Below are 19,207 nucleotides of genomic sequence, written 5' to 3'. Positions count from 1 at the left end.
AAGTGTCACTCAACTAGCCAATTGATAAGCGATCCATTAGTGCTTGGACGATACACCTATCTCCGGATTCGATACTATCACGATACTTGGGTGCCAATTTGATATTTATTGCGATTTTTAAGTATTGCGATTCTACATGTATCGCGATATGATATTGCAATACAATATTACGATACGATTATGATATTATATTCGATATATATATAAATCCTACACACTGGTCCTTTAAAACTTGACCCTTATTTAAAGATCCCATATTATAAAAAAGTGAGATTTTCATGTTTTTTTTATTATAAAGCAGATTTAAGTGCTATATAAATACTGTGAAAGTATTGAACCACTCAATCCACAGGGAAATACACACAGCCCTTATTCAGAAACTCTGCATTTGAAACAAGCTGTCAGGATTTCTGTCCATTCGTGATGTCACAAATATACAATATTTAGACCCTTTACACAGATTTAAACGTAAACATTCTAAATGTGTCCCAGTTTATTCCTGTTGCAGTGTATGTGAATGTTATCAGCTGACAGGAAGTACACAAGGACCCAAGCTGTTGCCTAGCAACGCAATTCCGTTGCAATTTTGTCGCAATGCGCTAAAACTGATCGTTTTAGACAGAGGGTAAATACAGGCATATTCAGGCCGACAGTATGAGGAAAATAAACGTTTTTTTTAATATTACAGCATGTAAACATGTTCTGGTAGAAACACGAAATACAAGTGTGATCCTGAATATGAGCATGATATGGGACCTTTAAATAAGAGGAAAGAGGGAGGATGGTGTCTGCACAATGTCAAATTTAAAACATTCATTAATAAATAGATACAATTCACATTTTATCATTTGATTATTTTTTGTTTTGTTTTGAGGATTTCACATAGGAAAATAGGACTGAGGTTGTGACAGTCAGAGTGCACGACTGCACAACTCCATCCATGACTCCTGCTGGCTACACACCCTCTGAAAGAGAACATTGATTTCTGTCACACCACATCAGACTCGAACCATGTCACGGTTCTGTGGTGAACTAGATTCACATCACGTATAGGCTTGTACATACAAGTCAACTAGACCAAAATATTTTGAAGTGTTGATTAGCTTGGATAGCTCAACCCTATTCGCCAGACGATACAAATGTTTATATTGCAAACCCCAGTAATACATTCAAGAATTATCACTTTCTGCTGTATGCTCCAACTAGGGATGCTCATTTTGAAAAATGTTCTTAACCGATAACCGACCCTCGTTAACCGATTATTAACCGTTAACCGACAAAATTTGTGCCTCGCATGCAGCGGTGTACCAGCTGCAGGGGCACAACAGATATTGGTTGACGGGAGTCCCCAGTTCAGCGTCCGGGAGCGTTAACTTAGCAGCTACGATGCTGCGTGTAGTGTCGCTGACATGCAGCCACTTTCCCAGTAAAAGTCTCCACCGCACATTTCAATCAGGAAAGACTCGTATGAATTGAATGATGATTTATTACAAAGTGCACAAATTATGAATAGTTAGTCTTTGGCGATTTAGACCCGATATGAAATAATAAAGGGGAAGTGAAGCTGTAGTAGGATGTAGAAATATTCCCCCCGGGTCTAGACACTGGTGGTGGTGGTGGTGGTGAAGACTGATGCAGATCCGATGAATGAAGTGGAGCAGGATTACTCTGATGTGATGAATCTGGAGGTGATGGGGTGGTGGAGGGTCGCGTCCGTTAGTGCTGAATGCTGACACTGAAAACTCATAGAGGAGAATGGTTTTTAAACTTTTGACAGCAGCATGTTATTGGTTGAGGGAGATATGGCAAGCTCTGATTGGTCACTGAAAAGAGAGACGCCCATAATCAGCTGACATATTAATAGCCCATGAGAGAGAGAGAGAGAACCAGAATGAATGAGAATGAATGAGCTTGCACCCCTAGTCTTCCTGTCTGAATTTACGCACAAGCTTCATTTAGTTTAGTTTAGCAGGTTGTCAGCTGTGTGTCTGCCCGGTGTAACGATACTTTGTCTGCCCGGCATAACTTTAGCAACGGGCCAACAAACAGTGTGTGTGTGTTGGCGGTGAGTGTGAGGTTGTTGGTGGCGTTCTAGCTGTGAACGTAGGTGTAGCAGTGTGTGTAAAGTTTATTTGTCTGTGAATAAATGCTACGAAATTACAACTCCTCCGCTCCGCTCAAGCAAGCTGGAGCTGTTCTTTTAATACATCCATGGAGAGACCGGAGCCGACTTCCTGTATCCTGCAGCTCCGCTCCGCCTCTTAATGTGGGCTGTTAAGGTGGGCCAGCGTTTCTCCTTAAAGTGACGAGCCGCTCCTCTGAGCCGCTCAGCTTTTGAGTTAATTATTAACATTTTTCTTTTAAGCGTTTTAACCAATAGCGTTAATCAGTTAAAATGCTTGATGTCGGTTAAACGGTTAATTATTGACATCCCTAGCTCCAACTCAATCTCAGCCTATAGATCAAACAGTTGGCTGTTAACACATTGGTTATTTACAGACAACACTTAGCCTAACGTGATTCAATCAAATATGTAGAGATGTCTGGATAAGCAATATCCGACCACTGTGTTGGACGGGGGAAGACTGAAAGGACATGGCGACGATCAACCTTAATTTATTAAGGTATTGCGAACGCTCAGGTTCAGGCAAGTTTGCAAAATAATTATTACACAAGTTAATGAAGAGATGAATGCATACAAACTTGTCACAATTACAATCCAAACACACATCAAATTGCATTGAAGTCTGTGGGATCTTTGGTTTTCTTTCCCCCCCAAAGGGGGAGTGGCCTTGACTTTTAACGAAGTACCCGTATGTGCCGGTCTGATGTAGATCTTTACACAGCAAATAGTTGTTTGCTGACTATATCAATGCTCTGGATAAAGTCAATAGAGTCTAGCCCCTGAAGTGCTGAAACACCAAAATATCACTCTGACTCTCTCGATTAAGATCAGAAGAACATGATTAATCCCATGCAGGAACATTAAACTGTCACAGCAGATAAAGGGCAAGAACAGATGCTAGCATAGATAAGGTAGTAGTATTAGCAAGTGGAAAAGTTTAAAATATTCAAACATAGATTGATCAGACAGCCTGAGCTGCTTGAAAATTCTAAAAGGTCTGACATATATTACACCAGTATAAGCTTTAATCATTAAAGTAATCACGGAGTTCAAATATGTGGGCAGCGGCTCTGATTGCGGCGGTATGCGTTAGATAAACACAGAGATAGAAATTGGATTAGGGAAGAGGAGAAAAAAGAGAGAAGTGTGTAGATTCTTTCAGCATTTTTCTTGCCAACTGCAATGACAGACAACAGGTGGTGAGGATGGGAGATAAAATCTCTGCTGAGCTCCCAGTCAGCACAGGAACCCCTCAGGGCTGCTCCCTCAGCCCAAGACTGTTTGCACTATACACCCGCGACAATGTTTCCACCGAGAAGAACAACATCATTATTATATACGCAGACGACACAACCATCCTCATCCAAGGAGGGGACGAGTCCGCATACAGGGAACAGGTCCAAAAAAATCATCAGCTATGGAGAGGACAACGACCTTGTTCTCAACATAGAAAAAATAAAAGAACTCATCGTGGACTTCAGGAGGAGAGCCTCCCCCCCCCTCTGCAGCCTCTCATCATCCAGGACACAGAGGTGGAGTGGGCTGACAGTTTGAAGTTCCTCGGCCTTCACTTGACTGACCAACCTGAGCTCCATGGGCCAAAAAACACTGCTGAAACAGTGTAGAAAGCTCAGCAGCGGCTACACTTCATCAGCCTGCTGAACAAGGCCAGACGTCAGCCCCTCACCCTGGCCTACCGAGGACTTGTGGAAAGCATCCTCACCAGCAGCATCATGGTGTGGTTTGGGAACGCTACCCAGGCTGAGAGGAAATCGCTGCAGTGAGTCATAAAAACTGCAGAGAAAATCATTGTCTCTAAGTAGGGATGCACCGATACTGAGTGGAAAAAAAAGACATTTGAGGGCCCCTGTTGTGTGCCAGGTTGTGTGTGTGTGTGAGAGAGTGTGTTTTAATGACAGAGCTCTTACATTTACAGGGCAGGGGGATGCTGGTTGTTCCAGTGAAAGAGTCCTGTAAACTAGATATGGAAAGACTGACGAGAGCTTCAGACTTCAAACAGCATCTGCTCATGCTAACACACACACTCTCACTACACACACACACACACACACACACATACTCATCATTACAAGCGTACGTTGATAGTATCGGTGTGGTCCAGTGCAATCGGCAAAACACAGTGGTGGAGGACGTTGTCGGAACTTTTTACTTAGGTAAAATTAGCTAGAAATACTCTTTTATAAGTAAAAGTCATGCATTCAAAATTTTCACTTAAAGGGACTCTTTGTAAGAATCAGAAATTGCTTGTTAACGGCGACACCTGTGGGTGTTAAGACAGCGAAAGTCAGCGTCCTGTTGCGTTGCGCTCGCGCTTGTGCTCGCTCTACATACACATGAACGAGCATCGGTCAAAACAGTGAGGCGACACACGTCAGCTAAAAGCACAATATCACTCTATATTTCAGCTGCTTGGCAGTAATGTTAGCTGACCAGACGAAGGTCTCTCCATGAATCAATGCTGATCCTAGTGTTGGCTAGTTTGAACGACTTTATATACTGCTGGAACACTTGTGAATGTACCCCAGGGATCAATGAGGTTTTATCTTTTGTAGGGTTTTCAAAGTTATTGCAATAATAATGCAATTTCTGCGCAAAATTTTGGCGAAGAAAAACTGTCATGGCCATATATTTAAAAGGGACCTCTGGTCTCCAGATATGTGAATGTAAATGGGTTCTATGGGTACCCACGAGTCTCCCCTTTACACACATGACCACTTTATGATAATCACATGCAGTTTGGGGCAAGTCATAGTTTGCCATGTTATGATTTGAGCATACTTTTTATGCTAAATGCAGTACCTGTATATATTTATCATTTTTTTTTGTGTTCCAATAATAAATTTATACATACATTTGCCTAATGCAGCATATTTGCCAACCCTCATGTTGATAAGAGCATTAAATACTTGATAAATCTCATTTTAAGGTACATTTTGAACAGATAAAAAAATGTGCAATATAATTTTCAAACTAATTTGCAAGTTATAACTAGCTCTCTTACGTCCATGAATAGGATGCCAGACTATTCAGCTTTTAGCTTTTTGGAATCTCTGCTGGTTGCCTTACAACTCCCGGCCAAGAAATATTCCTGCACATAACCCCCTGGAAAAATGGAAATTGTAATTTTTACTCTTCCCATCTTACTCTTGGAAGGAAAGTGAATAAGCTTGTTTCCAAACATGCAGAAATATTCCTTTAAATTATTCAGTTTGGATACAGTATGTAGGAGAGAGTGGGGTGATTTGAGCCTGTGGGGAAGTTGAGCCACCCCTTGTTTCTAGACCATTGACAAAATTGTTCATGTGACCACACATTTTTGAAGAGTCATCCATTTTCCTGACCCTGTGATGGAGAGAGGCCCATATGACCAGTGGTGAGCACATTTAGGTTAAAAAAACATCTTTTTGAAGTTAAAGTTTTTTTTTTACATTTAAGGAGTCATGATTCTTGTGTCTGAACAATTACAGACAAGTTTGAAAAAAATGTGACACAGTTAGTGCTTTAGGAAGTTACAATATGATGCTATACTGTTAGCATGATGTTAGCTCTAAACTGCTGCATGTTACAAGTTTGTTAAATTGGCCGTGGTGGGGTTATTTGAGGTAAAAGCCATTTATAATTATAAATAATTACCTCCGCCAAGGCTGAAGGCCTAGGAAGGAGATTATGTTTTCAACGGCGTTGGTTTGTCCGTTTGGAGGATTTTTGAGGGGTGGGGTGTGGCACAATGAACAATCCATTCGATTTTGGTGGTGATCCGAATCATAATCTGGCCTCTGGATTTTTTTTTAATAACTCTGTTCCTCATTAACACCACAGGCTTTAAGACATGCGCAGTGTAACTGAGAACGCCTTCATGACGGCTCACGTTTTAGGGGTGCCTCACCATCTGTCATAGCCTAATCCTGAAGCAACCTCTCTGGGAAGAACCACTGCCTTTAGTTCTTTGATAATCTCACGTCAGTGATGGACAGGTAGGATTGATAGACCAGGCGTAGCGATATGGGTGAATTTATCCTCTCCGTAGGCTCAATTTACCCCTCATCAGGGGCAAGTTGAGCCAAAAGAGCACTTTTTTTTGGAAGGTCATATTTTTAAAACTGTTTATTTTAGATCCAAAGTGATTATTCCTAAGGACGCACCATATCCTGAAATATATGTACATGTTTTAGTTGGAGACATTACTGTCATTCCCTCACTTTAAAGATGCCTCAAGTAAAAACTGGCCCGACTAACCCCACTCTCCCCTAATGATATTGTGCGTCGCTAATAGAACGTGTATGTCAAGGAATGCATCTACGTATGCTCTAAACTGCATTATAGGCACCTTAATTCAACTAGGGAAAGTACTGACTTGAACCACGCTGAAGGATGTACAGCCAGAAATGAGATGTGCTAAATATGTCAAAGAGCAACACCTCATAAGACCGCTTCATTTGCCATCTCATTATTATTCCCATGACTGGCACATAGATTTAATAATGATGATTTTTTCTTTAATTTTTCAATTATTTTTCTTGCCCAGAGACATGATTCTATTCTCTTGCTTTTTTTGGAGATAATAAAGGACACAACCCCCTTTGATTAATTAATTACTTCATCGGCATGCAGCAATCTGCAAATTAATTCATATATCTTTATTGCATTCAGATTGTATTCAGCCCAGGGAAGACCTGACTTGAACCACATCGGAAGCTGGCTATATCCCAAATCACATACTTTTTCTTTTTTACTTTTAGTACATACTGCAACTGCCCTTACAAAGTACTTACTGTTGCATTCAGTATGCATACAATTGGGACGTACTTCTTCGTCATAACATTGCGCCTTGAACTTTGACCCTCTTTCTCATTATATCTTCTATGCAGAGGATTGTGGGACAGAATAGCCAGAAAACAATGCTGGCTTGCATACTGCAAAATCTAGTAGGACATCCTGGTATTTTTTACATACAGCATTTGACATGTGTTGATTACTAACTATTGGGACATACAAATCTTTTTCTGGCATACTAAGTAGTATGGCAGTGTGGGTATTGGAACGCACAGCCTGTCTCCTACAAAATTACTTTCCCACATAACTAAGCTGTATTCTCAATTACGTTTCTAGGGACACTTATTTTCTTTTGGATTACGGTCACATTTTTAAACGTGTTATTAACATTGTAAATTGTAACAAAACAAAACAACAGCGCCAACAAAACTGCTTGGTTATGTTTAGGAAAGAAAACTAGCAACCCGTTCTCATTCCAACTCGTCACATTCTGCCGCTTTGTCACGCTCCTCTTTCGCGTCACGCTCCTTCGTGTCACTTTAGGTTTATGCAACAAAACCACTATAGTTAGGTTTAGGGTAAAACTACATGGTTGGGCTTAAGACTACTACATTTGTAAGAGTTAAAATCAAACTAAACGTTGTGAACAAGGGACTCGTAACGAGCAGCTGATTGTAACGCGAAAGTGAAACTTAACACACAAGACACCAACAGCGGTCTCCTGGATGAAAGCCTTGTGTTTGTTGGACCCATCCACCACCACTTCCAACCGCCCTTAGTGTGTGTTTTCGCTCTTTAAACTACGTCACCACAGTCATTACCGGCGCACTTTCACTGACCGTTTACTGGGTTTACATTGTAGTTAATGGAAAGTCTGGTGCATCTCTTAATGGTGCTAAAGGGTGCCTTGTGCGGCCCTGACAAAGCCTCTGTATTTGATGTCCTGGGAATGAGAGCGGGCTGAAACTACTTGGTTAGGTTTAGTAAAAACATCATGGTTTGTCTTAAAATAAGTGTGTTTGTTACGTTATTTAAATTACGGACGTAAATTAAAAGTCAACGCAGACTTTTGGTTTCACACAGGACAGGAACAGCAGCCTCCTGGGTGGAAGTCCTGTGTTGACCCACTCGTCGAACCCCGACCTCCTCCCTACGCGAACTATGATTAGAAACTAGGGCTGTCAATCGATTAAAATATTAATCGTATGATTGTCCATAGTTAATTGCGATTATTTAATCACACATTTTTATCCGTATATCCGTATATTTAATACTCTCATCAACATGGGAGTGGGCAAATATGCTGCTTTATGAAAATGTATGTATATATTTATTACTGTAATTCAATTAACGACACAAAACAATGACAGATATTGTCCAAAAACCCTCACAGGTACTGCATTTAGCATAAAAAATATGCTCAAATCATAGCATGGCAAACTGCAGCCCAACAGGCAACAACAGCTGTCAGTGTGTCAGTGTGCTGACTTGACTATGACTTGCCCCAAAACTGCATGTGATTATCATAAAGTGGGCATGTCTGTAAAGGGGAGACTCGTGGGTACCCATAGAACCCATTTTCATTCACATATCTTGAGGTCAGAGGTCAAGGGACGCCTTTGAAAATGGACATCCTTCGCGATAACCTATGGTTGGTACCAATGGACTCCTCAGGTTTTCTAGTTTCATATGATACCAGGAGTTTCACTCAAGCTTTTAAACTGAGCTCGCTACAGTTCCGTTAATGCATTAAAGAAATTAATGGCGTTAAAACAAATTTGAGTAATATTCAACATGACCACTTTCCCTCTCATAGTCTCATCTCAAAGTTACTGTGATTGATATATAGTAAATTTTTGCGAGATTAATAAAGGCTGCTGGGAAATTGAGGTCTTGTATGTATGTATGACATATTGTAAGTTCTATAATTAGACAATTTGTGTATATGGAATTGAGTGAATTGTTTATTTACAGTCTGTCTAGTGGGAATAAATCTTATGTGAGCAGATGGAGTCACTGAATGAATGAATTTGCATTTGACCCACTTCCATTTGATTTGAATAAACTCAAGGGGAGTTGTAATATGCAGATACAGTTGTATAGAAGTGAGCCGGGAGAAGACATAGAGTGGTGTGATAAAGATTTTTAACTAAAGACAGGGGGATGCCCAAAACTGATGAATCGGGTGATATACATATATACATATATATATATAAGGCATATACACCCCCCCCCCCCCCCCCCCCCCCACACACACACACACACACACGCGCACTGCTACTAGTTGACTACATTTCCCAGTAGATTTTGGGTGGCATGGCTATTTTCAAAATGTCATGTCATGTCTCCAGTTGCCTGCTATTTCCATTAAGAAGCATGGCAGTGCTTTTTATTTTTTATTTTCTCTTGAAGGAAAAAAAAAAAGCTTAGATATGAGTCTGTGGTTTCACTACAAGTTGCATATTCAGCATTAATTCAAGAGAGAGAATCAATCAAAGAGGCTGGTTTGAGGGTGTGGAGCAGAGAGATACGGTGCCGTTAAGCTACTTATGCTACAACGACAGCCTAGTGTTACTGCAGCTTAACAACTTCCCATGAGAAGTAGAAATGTTTTAAAGTAGCTTCCCAAATACTGTTATGCACACAAGCAGTACTCGTAGTAGTTGTGAGAAGCTTGAAAAAAAAAGAGATCTTGAGAGAGCAGTTTAAACTGGTTACCGTCTCACCTCCACACACTTGGTTCCAACCCTGGGTAAGGCGGGCGTGCTTGTCAGAGTGTCGGTTTTCGGAAAGTTGTCAGACACAGCCCCGACACAATTAAGACGTCCGAAAGCTGTGCTTCGTCTTTTCAATCCAGTCATTGGAAGCCGCAAATAGGAGCTGATCATAGGGAATCAGCCTGTGATCCAACCTACGTACATAGAGGGAAAAAAATGTGGTTCAGCATTTTGAATTAAAACTATGAGGTGTTGTGGAATTTCTGATGGAATTTTCTATCAATTCCTCTCTCCTTGGTCGGGAGGTCAGAGTGTCTCTCAGAGTGTCCCCCTGTTGACATTATTGGGTTGGATTCCTGTCTAGGGGCACCACCGTTATCTGTACAGCTGTGTATGTAGTAGGGACCATAGAGCCAGTCGCTGGGGCAACCAGGGTCAGAGATGCCAGAGGAACCGCGTAAGTCAAAACATGATAAGGGTAAATCACTGAGCACCAGGGAGAACAAGCAGAGTTGTGAGGCGTTCACGGAGAGAACACATCAATGGAGAAGACATCAACAGCTCCGGGGCCTCTTCCTTCCTGTTGACTGAGTTAACCTGAGTATCAGAAATTCCACAACAAAGGGGCGTCACAAACAGGATTCCAACACAATAATGTCAACAGAGGGACACTGTGAGAGACACTCTGACCTCCCGACCAAGGAGAGAGGAATTGATAGAAAATTCCATCACATGAGGGAATGACAACAATAGATGTATTTTCTTCTAGGGGTGACCCCCAAATACAGCCATCGGCTTTCGGTATTGCAGCACACGGCACCCCTTAGCGCCAGTATGAAATGTGCAGGGCGTTTCATTAACTATAATATGAACCCATCCACGGCGACAGTGAACGCTACGAGAAAGGGTGCCGGGAGTGTGGTGACGTACTTTAAAGAGGGAAGGGAGGTGGCCGAGTCCAACAAACACAAGGCTTTCATCCAGGAGACCACTGTTCGTGTCCCGTGCGTCACGTTACGATCAGCTGTTTGTTCGTGTCCCGTGTTCACAACGTTCAGTGTCATTTTCACTGGACGTTTTAAGCCCAATATGTAGTTCTTTCCTAAACCAAACTATAGTGATTTTGTTGCCTAAACCTAAAGTGACGCCAAGGGGAACTATAGTGATTTTGATGCTCAAAATAAAAATTACGCGACGCCAAGGGGCGTGGGGTACGATTCCAAGGCAGTTTGCCATTTTTGTAAGTGTGATGTACGAGCACATCATGCCAATCTGGTTCAACATGCTAGCACTGAAAAACATAATAGAAACGCAGCACTGTTCTCTTTCATGACGTTTACCGACATTGGACTCAGGGTCTTTGCAACGAAATGCAAAAACAAAATTAAAGCTGCAAGCAGCGATGAACGGGCCCTCGCACCTTCCGGCATGTCGGGGGTACTGGCAGGACGCCGACTGACGCGGAACATGTTACATCTGTCTGCCGTACATGTAGGTGAAACCGGAGCGAGGGGCTCAATTTTTCCAACTTTCTAGGGGGCGCTAGCGAGCCATTTTGCAACACCCAATTCAGAGACCCTTAAATATAATTTTTTTTACCGCGTCTGATTGTGTGCCAAGTTTAACAACTGTTTGAGCATGTCAAGGCCCTCAAAAAGGCGATTCATTTTTGTGAAAAAGAAAAAGAATAAGAATTCCTACAGTTTCAATAGCGCCTTCGCTGGCCCGATGTTGTCGGTGCTCGGGCCCTAATTAAAAGTTCAACTTCTTTAAGTTTAGTTGACAAGAAAAATGTAAAGTTACAAGCTAAAAATCAATGTAAAAATGCCATGAAAAGTATGCAATCCAAAATAAATTCATACATATATATGAAGTGATCAAGTGGCCGCCTCTCTCTCTCATATTGTGGTAGATTGTTTGACACAAAGACTATGTGTACAGCTCTGCAAAAACTCCTGGAGAGACGCCTGGTTCATCTGAAGCAGTTATACATAATGTAGGAGGATAAACTGGGTTTTGGTGTGAAAGTGCCATAACAATATCAGTGAAACCAAAGACGCCGCAAATGCAATTCACATCTAATCTGATACTGCCAGGCAATCTTGTTAACTATGCTCTCTAAATGCTATAATGATTTAAGTTTGAATTCCATGTGTGTGTGTGTGTGCGTGTGGGTGTGTTTGGGCAATCCAAAAATAGCTGTGCCTACCTTTCTGAATGCACACAGGAAGTGATAACTGCTTTTTTTTTGCTATTTTTACATGCTGTTTCCAAAGAGAACATGCTCTGCAAACAGTAGGGAGAGTGTGTGTGTGTGTGTGTGTGCGTGTGTGTGCGTGTGTGCGTGTGTGTGTGTGTGTGTGTGTGTGTGTGTGTGTGTGTGTGTGTGCGTGTGTGTGCGTGTGTGTGCGTTTGGAGGATTTACAACCACAGTATTAATAGCCTGTTCTGTGTCTCCCTGATAGATATGACTGAGCTGTGCTGTGCTGGAAGAGGAAGAAAGGACAGGAAGAACCTGTTGGAGACGACAAACACTAGCAGACCCTGAACTCCTCATCACCACAACTGAGAGAGAGGATGCAGATGGAAGATGCTTTTGAATTTTGCAGTTATGTGTGGACCAGCAGGAACTGAACGGCAAGCCGGCTGCTGCTGCTGTCTGGGACTGCGTACAAAGTAGACACCTTCATGTCTGTATTTATTTGTCACTCCCGGAACTTCCTGTGGTGTGAGGAGAAAGATTGGCTTCTTACATTACACAAAACTGAGACTTTAACTTTTCTGCTTTCTCGTATGTTTATGGTGCTTTCTGTGACAACAGGCAACAGGGGAGTAACGCTGACACACAAGTGGGGGTAAAGGCAACATTATAGAGTCATCAATGGTTTGATTTACAAATTATATTGTAATGTCAGTCAAGCTGAAGTGGAAAAAAAAAAAAAAATTCTGGCATGTGATATTCAATGACAGATGAATATGCTTTAGCTGTAGCCATAAGACTGATTTTGGAGGACTTCTGGAATGTTTGTATTTTAACGGTAAGGCTGTGTTCAGACAGAACAGCCCTGCAAGAAAAAAACAACTCGTTAAGGTGTATAAATAGCACAACATTTCAAGGGCATTTCGCGTGTCATAACATATTATAGGCTTTTCGCATGCTATTTAAACGCCACGAGCTTAACGTTGTTAAACAGATTTTCACGTGTCATTTGACGCCACAACGTTGCCATGAAATGGTCGCGGTTATGTTTAGGCAACAAAACTACGGCAATTGCCGCAGTTCACTTAGTTGGGTTTAGGAAAACATCATGGTTAGGCTTAAATGTAAACAACATAATATAAGTACTGAAAAAACTTAAAAATAACTCACAGTTTTGGACACGAACACCAGTTTCCTAGTTGAAAATCCTGTATTTGTTGGACCCATGGTTGGGCTTAAAAAAAGTACGTAAATACACAAGTAAACAACATAACATAAATACGGAAAACATATTAAAAAACGTCATGAATGTAAAATCAAAATAACTCAACACTTTGGGACATGAACACCAGTCTCGTGGTTGAAAGGCCTGTATTTGTTAGACCCATCCACCTCCCGTCCGATCCACCATAACCAGCCTCTCTCACTTTTTTATTCTACGTCACTAGCTCTGGGCGTAGCATATTCATACAAATTTGTTTGCATTGCACTGTTTCTCAAACTGAACTTTTCTGGTTTACATCGTCTGGTACTTCAAGCAACGTGCCACACATGCCAACACAGTGCTGTTTTCGGTCTGAACGCCCAGTTAGCCTGGCGATATTATGTATTTTTCTTGTTGTCAACAAATCCCATGAAAAGTCCAAAACCAACAGTGAATGGATCCCACTAACAAGTGTTACCCGTGTTGCCAAAGCCTGATATGTCTTCCCTCGGTGCTATAGACCTCAATCATTGTCTAACAAGAGACTACAGCCACGCTAGCAGGTATGAAGGCTGTAGCTTTGAGCTAAATGCTAATCTCAGCAAGCTAACACGCTCACTATGACGAGGCTAACATGCTTACCAGGTAGAATTTTTGATGTCATGCCATTGTTTCGTCGGTCCACTATTCCAAAAACCCCAATAGTCCAAAAAATTTCCCAACAGCCCGTTATCCCGAACAGAAGCACATGGCTAATTATTATAAAAAATTACATCATCGGATCTGACCGGTAACAATATTTTTTTTTTCCTACCATGGCATAAGGCATGACCCACCCTACTCTGTCTCTTGTTTTCTCTGATATTCTTGACCTACACCTAACTTCTCATGCCTAAACCTAACCAACAAGTTCAACCAATGAAGGCATTCATGGCAACAAGACCGGGAAGGTGAAATGATGTCATTCTGCATGTTAATTAGCCATGTGCTTCTGTTTGTTGGAACAATGGGCTGTCGGAACAATGGGCTGTCCCCCTAATTTTTAACATGTTCTTCATCTTAGTTTAGCATGTTAGCATGCTAACATAACCTGATTAGCACTAAACCATGGTACAGCTGGGGCTGATGGGAATGTAATTGATTTTACAGGTATTTGATCATAAACAAAGTGTTGGACAAGTTACGATTTCGACCTGGTGAAGTTTTTATAATTCACCCTAAGGGGGACATGTGCCAAAATTCATTGAAATCCATTTAATACTTTCAATCTGGACCAAAAAAGGTGGACCACCTCACCGACCAACATTGCCATCCCAATAGCCACACCCCTAGCATGGCTAAAAACTATTACAAACACATCAGTGAGCTACACGGTTGCATCGGCTTACCTTCATTACCAGTACCATTGGCGCTGTAGTTGTTATTTTTTTTAGTCAATACCACATTTGCCATGGCCCCAACACATTGTTGGTTTTGGTCTTTTTCAAAATACACTTTAAAAAGACATACAAATGTAATATATGGTTAAGAAAAAAAATCTATTCCCCCATTTAGATATTGTTGCCGATGTGTTTGAACTGTTTACAGATATCCGAACTCCTTTGCATGCCAATACTGCTCTTTAATGCTACCGTGCAGTACTACCAATTTCAACATCTCAACTAAACTCTGAAAAGCCAAAAGCGCTTTTTTTTGTGTGTTTTCTCAGAACTGTGAGGCTCCACTGAGGCCGCTATTGTCATCCCGGATCAGTGTGATCATGTTATGGCTTCAATTCTGATACAAGAAAAGGATAGTTTGAGCAGAGTTGCAGGTAGGAACCATGCTGTTACATCTCTATCGATTTAACTCCCAGAGCAGCAGGAGACGAGCTGCAAACATCGCCTGGGCTGACGCACATTTAACCAATCTATCCTCTGAAGAAATCTTGTTCTTAGATTTGGGAGCTTTTGTATGCAGGAGCTTGAAAAATGGGAGCGATTTACACAGATCTCACCGCGGGATCTGAAGGTGTTCAATGGCCTTTTTTGAGATGTAGCCTGCTGGCTTTGTACTCAACACTGGCTATGCTAATGTGCAGTGGAGTAAAGCCAGATTTCATACCCTGTGATTGAGTCTCCCACGTCATGAATAAACCAATTTGCTGGCCACAGATAGAACTGCCTGCCAGCCGAGAAGCATGACATGGTCTGGCTGCTTTCGATCCTCTTTGACTGAGCAGCAGGTTACTTGGAATACGAAAAAAGGAAGCGATAATCCTAACGGTGTGTAATAGTACTGGGCATTGTGTAAAAATAAAACTGTGCTCTCCGCAATGCATAAGGTCCATATTATTATTCACAATGAGGCCTGTTGACCCTGTCTGATAACAACCACATCTGGAGTAAACCAATCATAGCCTCTGTATTGCCTGCCCCTACTGCAAAGGAATCCAGAGTTTGATTGGTGGAAAGGAGAGCAGAGCAAACCGTCAGCAGAACTCACTGCTGTCGTAAACATATTACTTGTATTTAATGGATTAATTCAACTTCTGATAGGGTTTATGCTCAGTGTGTTGTTCGTTTGCGTTATGCTCCGAAACGCCAGGTGGCGTAGAAACAAAATAGTCTGTGGATAAGCAAGAAGTCAACGAGCATTACCGGAAAATCACGATTTCTCATATTCTTCCACAGCCTGCGGCAAAAAGCCTCTTCTTTCCCCAATGTGTTGCCTATTTCTTTCCAAGAATTCAATGTCATGTGAATGTCCCCGTCGTCTCTCAATGAACAGTTGTAAAGATGTCTGTACAGGTGAACCTGCTCGGCCAGTCTTCCCTTGAAGGCGTCCATGTAGAAATGAAAAGCAAAAACTCACGTGACTCACAGGGCTGACGATACTAACGACTCACGGGACTAGCGACTCACTTGAGTCACGGGGCTGACACTTGCGACTCACGTGACTAGTGACTCACGGGGCTGACGATACTAACGATTCACGTGACTAGTAACTCACTGGGCTCACGATACTAACGACTCACGTGACTAACGACTCACGTGACTAATGACTCACGGGACTAACAACTCGCAGGACTGACGACTTGCGACTCACGGGGACCAACGATACCAACGAATCACATGACTAAAAACTGGGATGACAAATAAGTCAACATTACTTTTAGTTTCAAACGGGACATGAACACCGGCCTCCTGGTTGTTTGACCAAACCACCACCCCTCCGCCCACCCTTAACGGTTGCCGTTGTTTGCACTGTTCGTACTGTTAGCATTGTTAGCTGCTAGCCGCAGCTCAGTAGTCACCACGTTGAGAGCTGTGTGGAGGCTGAATCATAGATATGCTCTGAATTTGGAATTTTGCGTCTTTAATATGCAACACATTCTCATCCCAACTCATCACATACCGCCCCTTGGCATTTAGGCAACACAACTAAACTCGGAAAAAAAAGTTTGGAAATTTGTGTTTGATGGATTATTTCTCTGTTATTGGATGATTGAACTCTCTATCAGTAACAAGGAACAAACAAGACATATTGGCAATTTTACACTTTATTCATTTAATACACCGTTAGGAGCCTCAGTAATCATCCAATCCACCAAACAACTCAAAACAAGAGTCAATACCAACAGGAAAATACACTGTTTAGCATTGGCAGGGAATTTTGGCAAATTTTACTTGGGCACTACCCACATAATCAGCTGTGCTGCTCATCCCAAAAATGCATGATCCTTACACGTTGGACATCATTGTGAAGGTAAATAAACAGGCTTTCCAACGATGTAAAATACAATGCCAATTAGCATTGTAACGACAGAGAAATAATCCACCAAACACAAATTTCCAAACTTTTCTTTCTGAGTTTACTAAAGTTAGGTTTAGGAAAGAACTACATGGTTGGGCTTAAAACTACTACGTTTGTACAGTGAAAATGAAACTGAACGTTGTCAACACAGAACATGACCAGTGGTCTCCTGGAGGAAAGCCTTATGTTTATTGGACCCATCCACCTCCCCTCCTGCCCTCCTGTAGCATTTACTGTTGCCGCGGATGGGTTGTCATTATAGTTAATGGAATGCCCAGTGCGTTCCATACTGGCGCTAAAGGGTGCCTCGTGCGGCGCTACCGAACTCCGATGGTGTTTGACACCCTGGGAATGGATGAGAGTGGTGAGACTCAACCATACTATGTGGGCCAGAAACCCCCAAAAATGAGCTGAAAGAAGCTAAAAGTTATATAGAACTGCAGATATGGCTCGTGATTGTCAGTGATTTTGGTGCTATATTTTAAAATTCCTTCTAAATGTAAATGTTGTCTGTGGATTAGATCCACCTCCTTTCAATCCAATCCCATTCAACTTTTAAAATTACAGATGAAGACGAAGGGAAATCTGTATTTTCCTGACAGTCTCTCAGCCAGGTTTCTCAAAAATGTTACACAAAACACAGTAACCTGTTTGTTTATATATCAACAAAATCAAACTTGGGCTAAATGAATTACAGGGTTAATAACAGACCTCTCCTTGCATGTTAATGTAGCCCCTTCAGAACCTTCATCTTGTGGGTGGTTCTACTTATAGCTGATCATTCTTTAGTACACTGCATACGTAAATCTCCACCTGCTTAATTGGGCTGTTATGATCAAATAATTGATGACACGCACGCTCCAGTCCTCAGGGGTTTATCTGCCCTTCGCTGATGTTGTATTTATCTTTAATTTCATTCTCCCTGTTGGTAATATAACACCTGGAGCTACAGTGCAAAACAGATTCTCAAATGAAGACGATGAGTGATGTAAATGATGTGCACTCTTATTAAAAAAGAACTGTTTTACCTCTATGACTCTGTGTCTGTGTGTCCTTGGTAGAATGGATGTTAATCTTTGTAATTAATTGGGTTAATCCTAATTCTTATTTTACATTGTACCACTGAGGGGATATCTGAAGAATCACGCTCAACATCCCCTAATGATGTGACAGAAAACCTCCTATGAAGCATTCGTCATTATCAAATATCTTGCTGAGCTGTGCTGGGCTCTGACTGGAAGGGAAGGAAACAGAACGACACAATCACATGTCCCTAAGACGCAGAGAGAGAGAGAGAGAGAGAGAGAGAGAGAGAGAGAGAGAGTATTTGAGACAATGGAAAATGTGAAGCAACAAAAAAACGACAAATCGTTTATGTTCAATTATCGTACAAAATAATTAGCACATTAACAACTGAGCTGTTTCTGTTGTGCTGTGACCTTCGTTTCCCTTTCCTTTCAGAAGAACCCATTTGTTGCCATTTATTCTTCTGCCATATAATAAGAATAAGTTATTTGTGTCAAATGCTTTCTTATTGCTCAACTACTTTATACTGTCGGTTACTTTAAAACCCACAAAAATAAATGTAAGCAACACTTTATAAAAACCATCATTTAGATATGGTAAATTGCAAGTTATTTTACTTCTAACAAACAATGAAAGGATAATCAATAATGTGTACTAATTATTAGTAATGTTATAATTAATTTTATTTTCACATTTTAATGTTTTATATATTATAACATTTTATATACTATACATATACATATATATAAATATATATACACACATATACACACATATATATATATATACATGTGTATATGTATATACATATATACTCATATATATACATATATATATTTACATATATATATATACACACACATATATATATATACACATGTATATATATGTATATACGTGTATATAAACATATATACATATACTGTATATATATATATATATGTACGTAAAAAATCCTCAATTTGAATAATGTCATTCTTGTATTAAATGAGTTAGTCTTTTTTTATTAAATCAATTTTCTTAATGAATAGAACTTCGTCAACATTCGCCAAGCGAGTGCAGAAACATATGAGACTTTTTCCGGTAATGACTTATTTTTTGTTATTTTGGTGAAATAAATGTAATGTATGGTGTTGTTATGTTGCTTAATACGGGCTCCGTTTGCGTGCATCAACTGGGGAGAGCAAACATTTTTTGGACGCAGAGAAAATGTTTTTGAAAGGCTAAACGCCAACAAATATGGATTGAAGCAGAATATTTTGTTCGATTTTGCTACTAAATAGCTACTAATTATCTTTTTTAAATAGTTTTACATACAGACTTTTATATACATTATCCAGTAAGCG

At 40.8% G+C, this 19,207-nt stretch overlaps 1 protein-coding gene across 1 annotated transcript in view; it reads left to right on the top strand.

Annotated features, from left to right (window-relative positions):
• uts2r (urotensin 2 receptor) overlaps positions 1 to 12,593 on the top strand; it is a 79,936-nt gene extending 67,343 nt beyond the window's left edge. The window contains exon 4 of the mRNA XM_074619153.1: positions 12,102 to 12,593. The gene's annotated coding sequence lies outside the window, so the exon portion shown is untranslated. The remainder of the gene's footprint in view (positions 1 to 12,101) is intronic.
• Positions 12,594 to 19,207: the final 6,614 nt, after the last annotated feature.

Source organism: Sebastes fasciatus, chromosome 20 (assembly GCF_043250625.1).
Source record: "Sebastes fasciatus isolate fSebFas1 chromosome 20, fSebFas1.pri, whole genome shotgun sequence".
In the NCBI taxonomy this organism is placed as follows: domain Eukaryota; kingdom Metazoa; phylum Chordata; class Actinopteri; order Perciformes; family Sebastidae; genus Sebastes; species Sebastes fasciatus.
This window is presented reverse-complemented; position numbering and strand designations above follow the sequence as displayed.